Consider the following 9,199-nt stretch of genomic DNA (forward strand, 5'->3'; position numbering starts at 1 on the left):
TAGATGCCTGTGTAGTGTCTTCCCATCTATTACCTGTGGGATAAGCAGAGGTCATTTTGGGGGGGGGGAACGCGGGGGAACGCAGTTCCCCCGGGTGAGGTGCAGGGGGCGGGGCACATGATGAAGCCCCGCCCCCTGCTTCCGGCCGCCCCGCTTCCAGCCCTCATTCAGCCAGGAGGAGGCAGGAGAAGAGGGAGGGTAAGTTGCTTCCTCCCCGCCTTTCAGGGGAACACAGTTCCCCCGGGTGAGGTGCAGGGGGCGGGGCACATGATGAAGCCCCGCCCCCTGCTTCCGGCCGCCCCGCTTCCAGCCCTCATTCAGCCAGGAGGAGGCAGGAGAAGAGGGAGGGGAAGTTGCTTCCTCCCTGCCTTTCCCCACCCCTGCCTGCCTGGGGCCAGGGAGGGCCTTTGCGGGGCTTCCTTGCACTCCTGCCGACCTTGCAGGTCCACCGCCGGGCCACTCATGGGGCTCAGCAGTGGAGCTGCAAGGCCGCCGCCGGCGGCCGGGACCGTTGGGGGCGGGGGGGTACGAAATGACCCCTGGATAAGTTTCAATTCCCAGCTTTGGCTTTAACGGCCTGGGGCCCCATTCTCCCGTGCAGGGGAGTCAGGCCGATTGGCCTAGGAGTGTGTGGAGGGGTGCGTATGAATACCCTATATCCCCTTATGCTTGTAGGAAAGTAGCCATTCCTAACAGTGATTATGTTACTGCCTCTATAGCTCTTACATTAAAGTATAACCTTATGTTAAGCGTGTACTCCTTTGTTTGGCCTGACAGAACCAAAGAAAATATTTTAAAAGACCTTACTCAGTATTATTTCTCTTACATTTGATTATTGCACCTATGAATTTTGCCACTGAGAGGGTGACACGATCATTGGTATCCGATAGTTGCCATGACACCCGGGCTTACACATTTAGCAGTTCCATATCTTTGAGTAAAGGGGTGACTAAATTAGCCCTCAACTCATCAAATATAGGGCACTCCGTAATCATATGTTCAATTGTTTCGATTGTATGATATGAGCATCTGCATGTTCTATTAGAGTATGATACTTTATTATATCTGCCCTCCAAAACTGTCGAGGGAATAATGCTCAGTCTTGCCAAAGTAAAAGCTCTTCTTAGTTTTGGGACTGTCAATTGATAAAAATATTTCGGCAGTTGCATTCCCAAATGCAGAGTCACACATAGCCTGCGCACCTTAATAGACATACTTGTAACACCCAATTTCCTTACTGGTCTTTTAATTTGTCTTCTAATGTCTTCAGCTTCTGTATTTTTAATCATATCATTGGTTATTCCTCGGCATTTCATTTTCTTTTCCAATAGTTGATCCCGTTGGCTGTAATGTGTATCTGCCTGGATATCTCCTTGAATGGGATACCTCCCTTTGTTAAGAACATAAGAGAAGCCAATGTTGGATCAGGCCAGTGGCCCATCCAGTCCAACTAGGCGTGTGCGCGCCGCATGCATGTCACAGGGAAGTGACGTCATGACGCTGGGCACGCTGGGGGCGGGCCCACGACCATACAAGGAAAACCATCAAGTCATGGCGTCACTTCCCTGTGACGTGCACGCTGGGGCGGGGTTCCCCCCGGGGCCGATTCCCCGGCGTCGGGGAACAGGCCTCTGGGGCGGGGGGATTTCTGCCCGCTGGGGGGATTTGGCAGCCCTAAGTCCAACACTCTGTTACACATTGGCCAAAAATACCAGGTGCCATCAGGAGGTCCACCAGTGGGGCCAGGACAACCAGAAGCCCTCCCACTGTTGCCCCCCCCCCCAAGCACCAAGAATACAGAGCCTCCCTTGCCCCAGACCGAGAGTTCTTAACCTGGGAGCTGCCCTCTGACCCCTCTTCTCTCTTTGGCCCTTTGTTCTCAGTTCTCTTCATGGAGTCACACGTCTCTACGGGTTTCTCCTGTAGAAACAGCACCCTTATACTTCCATACACATGATCAATGCTCCCGCTCAGCTGTGGAGTCTTGTGAGCAAAAATTCTACTTTGTGAGCTACGGGCCGATTCCCCGGCGTCGGGGAACAGGCCTCTGGGGCGGGGGGATTTCTGCCCGCTGGGGGGATTTGGCAGCCCTAAGTCCAACACTCTGTTACACATTGGCCAAAAATACCAGGTGCCATCAGGAGGTCCACCAGTGGGGCCAGGACAACCAGAAGCCCTCCCACTGTTGCCCCCCCCCCAAGCACCAAGAATACAGAGCCTCCCTTGCCCCAGACCGAGAGTTCTTAACCTGGGAGCTGCCCTCTGACCCCTCTTCTCTCTTTGGCCCTTTGTTCTCAGTTCTCTTCATGGAGTCACACGTCTCTACGGGTTTCTCCTGTAGAAACAGCACCCTTATACTTCCATACACATGATCAATGCTCCCGCTCAGCTGTGGAGTCTTGTGAGCAAAAATTCTACTTTGTGAGCTACGGGCATGAAAGTTGTGAGTGAGCGATTTGGCCACTACATAAATTAGTTTGTTCTGGAGCCATCCTTCCTGAGCTAAGATGAAAACCTGTGAGCCAGAGGCTAAAAAAAACTGTGAGCTAGCTCACACAAACTCAGCTTAGAGGGAACACTGCAGATGATGCCAGACTAGCTGGCCACTTGTGACAGGGAAGGTTCTCCTTAGATTAGGCTTCTCTCTCCTTTTGACTGCAACCTGAATGTGACCTGAATCTACTTGAATAAATGTAGGTTTTACTTCTGCAGTATACTTCTTAGGAGATTTATTTTACTGCATGCCATATCACACTTCTATGACCTTGCAAACTCTGCTGCATTAACCAGATATCCCACTAATGTGAAGCTGAACAAAGGTGAAAATTGCATTTTTGCATCAGCATGATCAGCTCTTTGGTTAGCCGTCCGGGGTTCCTTCCATCCAAGCCCTGAGACGATGCAAACACAACGGAGAGAGAGAAAGAAAAAGGAAACCGCTAATTGAGTTGGTCTCTGACTCTCGGCCCTATAAATTTAACATCAGTTGAGTCTGGCTTCCAGACCAAAGTTGCTATAATGTCATTTTCAAATGCAGATTGCCGTCTTTTTCATTATTGTTATCAAATGACACATCTGTGGTGTGGCATGAAAATAGCCCCATACAATTAAGCAGATTAAACAGCCCTGGGCCAGCCCCAGGGGGACATTCCCCCCCTTTTTTGCACTAAAGTTGCCTTCCAAATTTTGCTCCTTATTAAAATTTAAACACACAATAAAGATATGTACCTTCCGCAGCCAACATAAAAAGGATTGGCTGCGTCTTTATCTGCAAATAATTGGGGGGGGGGGATTGAGGCTGTTGCAGGAACTGCAGCAGTCACCCACAGGGGAAAAAAGAGATCTGATGGCTCAGCAAGACAGGGGTTGAGCGGGCAAGGCACAGCCACGGAGGCTCCATATATAAAGGATTTGGTTCCAAGTGCTTTATTCCTTCCACCTAGCTTTTGTAGGGACCTCCTGGAATAACAGCTCATCTTCAGACTACAGAGGTCAGTCCCCCCGGAGAAAATGGCTGCTTTGGAAGGTGGACTCTATGGCATCGTACCCCACTGAGGCCCCTGTCCTCCCCAGGCTCCATCCCCAAATCTCCAGGAATTTCCCAACCTGGATCTGGCAACGCTATGACCCCCCCCCCATACTTCACCGGTGGCTGGGGGGACTGGGTGGCAGCCCTATGGTCAGGCCTCCCAGCTAGCTGAAAACTCTACATCCCGTGACCAAGTTCTCTCTGCTTGTGTGTGGATAAAAAGGTAAAGGCTCCCTTGCTCGAAAGCCAGTCAAATCCGACCCTAGGGTTGCGGTGCTCATCTCCGTTTCAAAGCCGAAGAGCCAGCGCTGTCCGAAGACGTTTCTGTGGTCATGTGGCCGGCATGACTAAGCACCAAGGCGCACGGAACGCTGTTTACCTTCCCCCCGAAGTGGTACCTATTTATCTACTTGCAATTTCTTGCTTTCGAACTGCTAGGTTGGCAGGAGCTGGAACTAGAGACAGGAGCTCACTCTGTCATGTGGCACACTCGGGTCTCGAACTGCTGAACTACCGACCTTCCACAGAAGGAACGGACAGGGCAGGAAAATACCAGGAAGTCAAACTGAAGCCCCTGTCGAATGATAAAAGGATTGGAACACTTTCCCTATGAGGAAAGGTTAAAGCGCTTAGGGCTCTTTAGCTTGGTGAAACGACGACTGAGGGGTGACATGATCGAGGTTTATAAGATTATGCATGGGAAAGAGCAGGTAGAGAAAGAGGTACTTTTCTCCCTTTCTCACAATACAAGAACTCGTGGGCACTCCATGAAACTGCAGAGCGGTCGGGTTAGAACGGATAAAAGGAAGTACTTCTTCACCCAAAGAGTGATTAACACATGGAATTCACTACCACAGGAAGTGGTGGCGGCTACAAGCATGGACGGCTTCAAAAGGGAATTAGATAAGCATATGGAGCAGAGGTCCATCAGTGGATATTAGCCACAAGGTATAGATAAGGGCTCTGGGGCAAGTGATGCTCTGTCTTCTTTGTGCTTGGGGGGGTCAACAGTGGGAGGGCTTCTAATGCCCTGGCCCCACTGGTGGACCTCCTGATGGCACTGGTATTTCTGGCCACTGTGTGACACAGAGTGTTGGACTGGATGGGCCTTTGGCCTGATCCAACATTGGTGTCTCTTATGTTCTTATGTTCTTAAGCCACTAGAACCTAGGATTCCTAGGTATCACTCAGGGCTGAAAAGAACTTATATTTCTTACTGGTATTGTCTGGGGGGCGGGGTGCTAAAGCAGAAAAGGGGAGGTACCAGTTTGACCACTCTGTACCTCCCCCTGCTGGCATCCTTTCAGACTTGGCAGCTTTTGATGACTACCAATATATGGGAAGTTGGACTGGAAACATCACATTCAGACAACTGAATTGTCACAGCTCCCGCTCTTTTCCCTCAAGCTGTCATTGGCAGCTCTGGTTGGATGGGAAGGCCTAATAAGACCTCCCAGCTTAACTTCTTTGTGGAGGTGGAAAGACAAGGGGGAATGGAGGAAAGAGAGGGTGGAGGAGGAGGAGGAGGAGGAGGAGGAGGAGGAGAAATTGGATTTATACCCTGCCTTTCACTACCCAAAGGAGTCTCAGAGTGGCTTACAATCTCCTTTCCCTTCCCCTCCCCACAACAGACACCCTGTGAGGTAGGTGGGGCTGAGAGAGCTCTTTTGAAGACTGCTCGTGAGAGAACAGATCTAAAAGAACTTGTAACTGACCCAAGGTCACACCAGCAGCTGCATGTGGAGGTGTGGGGAATCAAACCCGGTTCTCCCGGATTAGAGTCTGTGCTGCTAACCACTACATCAAAGATTCCTGTGTTTATAGATGTGTGTGAAGTCACAGTGGATAAAGGAAGATGGTGTGTTTGTGTCCGGGCTTTTTTCATTCCTCCACCCTTCCCTATCCACAATTGTAGCAACAATAGAAGCATTTATCAGTTCTTTCACACTCCTACCTTGTGTACTGGGAGTAGATTTGCCAACCTTCAGGTGGGGCCTGGAGATTTCCCAGAATTACCTCTGATCTCCAGACTACAGAGATCAGTTCCCCTGGAGCTTTGGAGGGTGGACAGCTTGGCATTAAACCTGCAGAAGTTCCCCCCCCTCCCCAAATCCCAGGCTCCACCCTCAAATCCCCAGGAATTTCCCACCCCAGAGTTGGCAACCCTAACTGGGAGAGTGTGCTTCCCATCATCCTCCCAATCAGGGCTTTTTTTGTAGAAAAGGCCCAGCAGGAGCTCATTAGCATAATAGGCCACACCCAGCAGCAGAAACGAGTTAGCATATTAGGCCACCCCCCGATACCACAGTACATTAGCATATTAGGCCACACCCCATGCCTTCCCTTGGCTTGCCTAGGTGCCCCGCTGCTACGGGGAGCCCGGGAAAGCCGGCCCTTGGACAGGCCAGGGAAGGCATGGGGAGGCATTTAAATGCCTCCCCGATCCTTCCAGGCCCCCTGGCCCAACCGCCTCGGAGTCACCGGGGGGGTTTCCTCATAGGGAAAGTGTTCCAACCCTTTTATCATTGATTTTGACTGAGTTATCTGCTAGTGACTTGAAATAGATCTGGTTCCACCTGGCACACCACCCTGCCCAAAAATAGCCCTGCTCCCAATATGTTCAATTGCCATTTTAGGTGAGCAGGGCAATGTGTAGATTTTCAAGCTTTGGTAGGCAGAAATGTGTACCGACAACAAAACCTGGTTCCTGATTGCAGGTATCGAAGGTGGAAAATACACAGATAATCCTGTTCTCAGAAAATGGTGGCCATGCATTCAGAGAGGATCTCCAGTAGCACGTTCTCCTGGTATGAAAGGCAGGCATGTCAAAAATGTAACCATAGAATCATAGAGTTAGAGGGGACCTCCAGGGTCATCTAATCCAACCCCCCTTACAATGCAGGAAATTCACAAATACCTCCCCCCCACACACCCCCAGTGATCCCTGTTCCATGCCCAAAAGATGACAAAAAACCTCCAGGATCTCCAGCCAAACAGGCTTGGAGAAAAATTGCTTCTTGACCCCGAAGTGGCGAGCAGCATTTCCCTGGGCGTGTAAGAAAGGGCGACGAGAACCAAGCAATGATGCAACCCTTCCTGCCCTCCCTCTCATGATCTGCCTGAGTTCACAGAGGTCCTTTCCGCACTTGGATCTCATCCCTGTTTTTATCAGAGTTCAACTCGCGACACAATACCTGGCATTTATCCCTGGTTATAACAGCATCCGTTTATCCAGGGACAAGTGTGGGGTGAAACTGGGGTGACCTCAATGTAATGTGGAAACAAAAAATACCCTGAAATAATTGCAGGGGTGAACTTGTGTGTAGTGTAGAATGTAAAAATACCCCGAGATAATTACAGGGGTGAACTTGCATGTAGTGTAGAATGTAAGTTCAGGGACAGGGTTAAACCAGGATTTAAGGACCGCTCTAACTGTCAGGAAGTTCTTCCTAATGTTTAGCCGAAAACTCTTCTGATTTAATTCGACCCATTGGTTCCGGTCCGACCTTCTTGGGCAACAGAAAACAACCACTGAAAAGGGCAGCATTCTACAACTTGCTCCGTAAGACCTCTCTCCAAAGGCTGCAGTCCTTTTATTTGGGTGTCTGACATTATTAGCGCCATTGTGTTTTCCAAGCACGTTCCCGGGCACATATTAGTAGCTGACATCGTCTAACACTGTAATTTAACAATAGAGCAAGATCTTTAGTATTATGAGCCGGGTGTCCAAAAATAGCAGCAGTCCCAAAAAAGAGAGGTACAATAATGTAACAGACCAGGCAAGTAACAACAGCATTAACCTCTGGGACGTGACATAAAAGGGCAGAGACACACGCAGCTGCACTCAATTGATTTGTTTCAATATTAGAAACAAAGCTCTGATGACTGCGCAATTTAAAGAGCGCTTTGAGCTTGCCAACAAGATGCAGGGACAGAGAAGCAGGAGGAACAGAGAGATGCTTGGGAAACTATCCACCGGCTGAGGAGTGAGTGGGAAAGGAATCGGGGCATGAAACAAGTTTGCAAAGTTCATGTAACCTAATAGTTCTTATTAAAGCCAAGTCAAATTATGTAAAACATCTTCATTCTGTCTGGAGTACCTAAGCATGTTTTTTTTAAGTGGTAACGGAGAAGCAAGTTAATAGTGTGTTCTGAGGATTAGTGTGGGCACCAGGCCAGGCAGGACGGGCTTGTGGCAGCTTCTCATTGGCTCAGGGGCTCCAGCCTAACAGAGTAAAGCACATGCAGCCAGTTAATACTGCTAGGGAAGGGAGGAGAAAATCTGAGACTTTTTACCGCATCAACCAACAGATTCCCCTCTCCCCTCTTGTAAGAGTATCTGAGGAGGAGGAAGTAAGAATGCAAGAGCACAGAGAATGTAAAATTTCAGGTGCGGGATTTCGTTTTGGTAAGAGTCATATTTAATTCTCAACTCACTCTAGCACCAGTTCTTGGAGGCGGTGGATAGAATTGGGCAGGGGTCATTTTGTAGAAAAAGAGCTGCAGGAGCTCATTAGCATAACTTATTAGCATATGCCACACACCCTGACATCACCGGAAGTATACACCAGCCCCTCTGACAGGCAGAAGCACCTGGGATCCATTCTTTCCCCCCTCTCCCTTCCCTTCGCCTCCAAGTCGGGCGAAGGAAAAGGGGAGGGGGAGGATCTCAGGCGCTTCTGCCTGACAGAGGTGCTGGCGTGCCCACAACCAGCCTGGGTGAATTATAGAATCACTAGCAGTAAAGCCCGTTGTGAAAGCAATACAACGAGATCTAGAAAGAGGCTCTGGGGGAGTGCTCTGGCTTTGGGCAAACAGTGTCAATTTGCTGTGGTGACCTCAGCAGGGTATAATGACAGAGTCCACTGTTTTCTCCAGAGGAACTGATCTCTGCTACCTGAAGAGCAGTTGTAATTGTGAGTAATCTGTAGCCCTCACCTGGAGATTGGCAACAATTGTTACCCAGGACAAAATGGCTGGTTTGGAGGGTGGAGTCTATGGCATTCTACCTGTCTGAGGTCCCACCCCTCTGCAAACCCCACCCTCTCCAGGCTCCACCCCTCAAATCCCCAGGAATTTGTCAGCATGTAGTTGGCAACCCCATCTCCTTCCCAGCTAGCCACCAACCTACCATTATCTGCCCCTTTGACTTCAGCTGACTTCTGCCCTCCCTTCTGCAGAGCAGTTGTAATACTGAGTGCTCTCCAGCCCTCACCTGGAGATTGGCAACAATGGTTCCCTATGTGGGACTGACTGGTTTGGAGGGTGGAGTCTATGGCAGTGTACCTGTCTGAGGTCCCACCCCTCCTCAAACCTCACCCTCTTCAGGCTCCATCCCTCAAGTCTCCAGGAATTTCCCATCTGGAGTTGGCAACCCTATCAGGATTGGCCCCAATGTGTTTTCTCCCAAAGGCCAAAGTAGGTGACAGGACCAAGCTTAGTTGCCTACCAACAGGCACTGAGGGGAATGTAGGGTTGCCAGCTCTAAGGAGGGAAATACCTGGAGGTTTGGGGGGTGGATTCTGTAGAGGGCCGGGCGACGGAGGCATCGGCCTTCTGTCGCCCGCCTTGCCCCCCCAATCTCGGCCCGGGCACCCGCGGCTCCCACCAGCGGCCGCCCGACTCCAGACTCCCCCGCGGCCACTCCAGCCAGGCGACGGAGGCATCGGC

The sequence above is a fragment of the Gekko japonicus genome, unplaced genomic scaffold (genome assembly GCF_001447785.1).
Source record: "Gekko japonicus isolate JY-2015 unplaced genomic scaffold, Gekko_japonicus_V1.1 scaffold48, whole genome shotgun sequence".
NCBI classification, from domain to species: Eukaryota; Metazoa; Chordata; class Lepidosauria; order Squamata; family Gekkonidae; genus Gekko; species Gekko japonicus.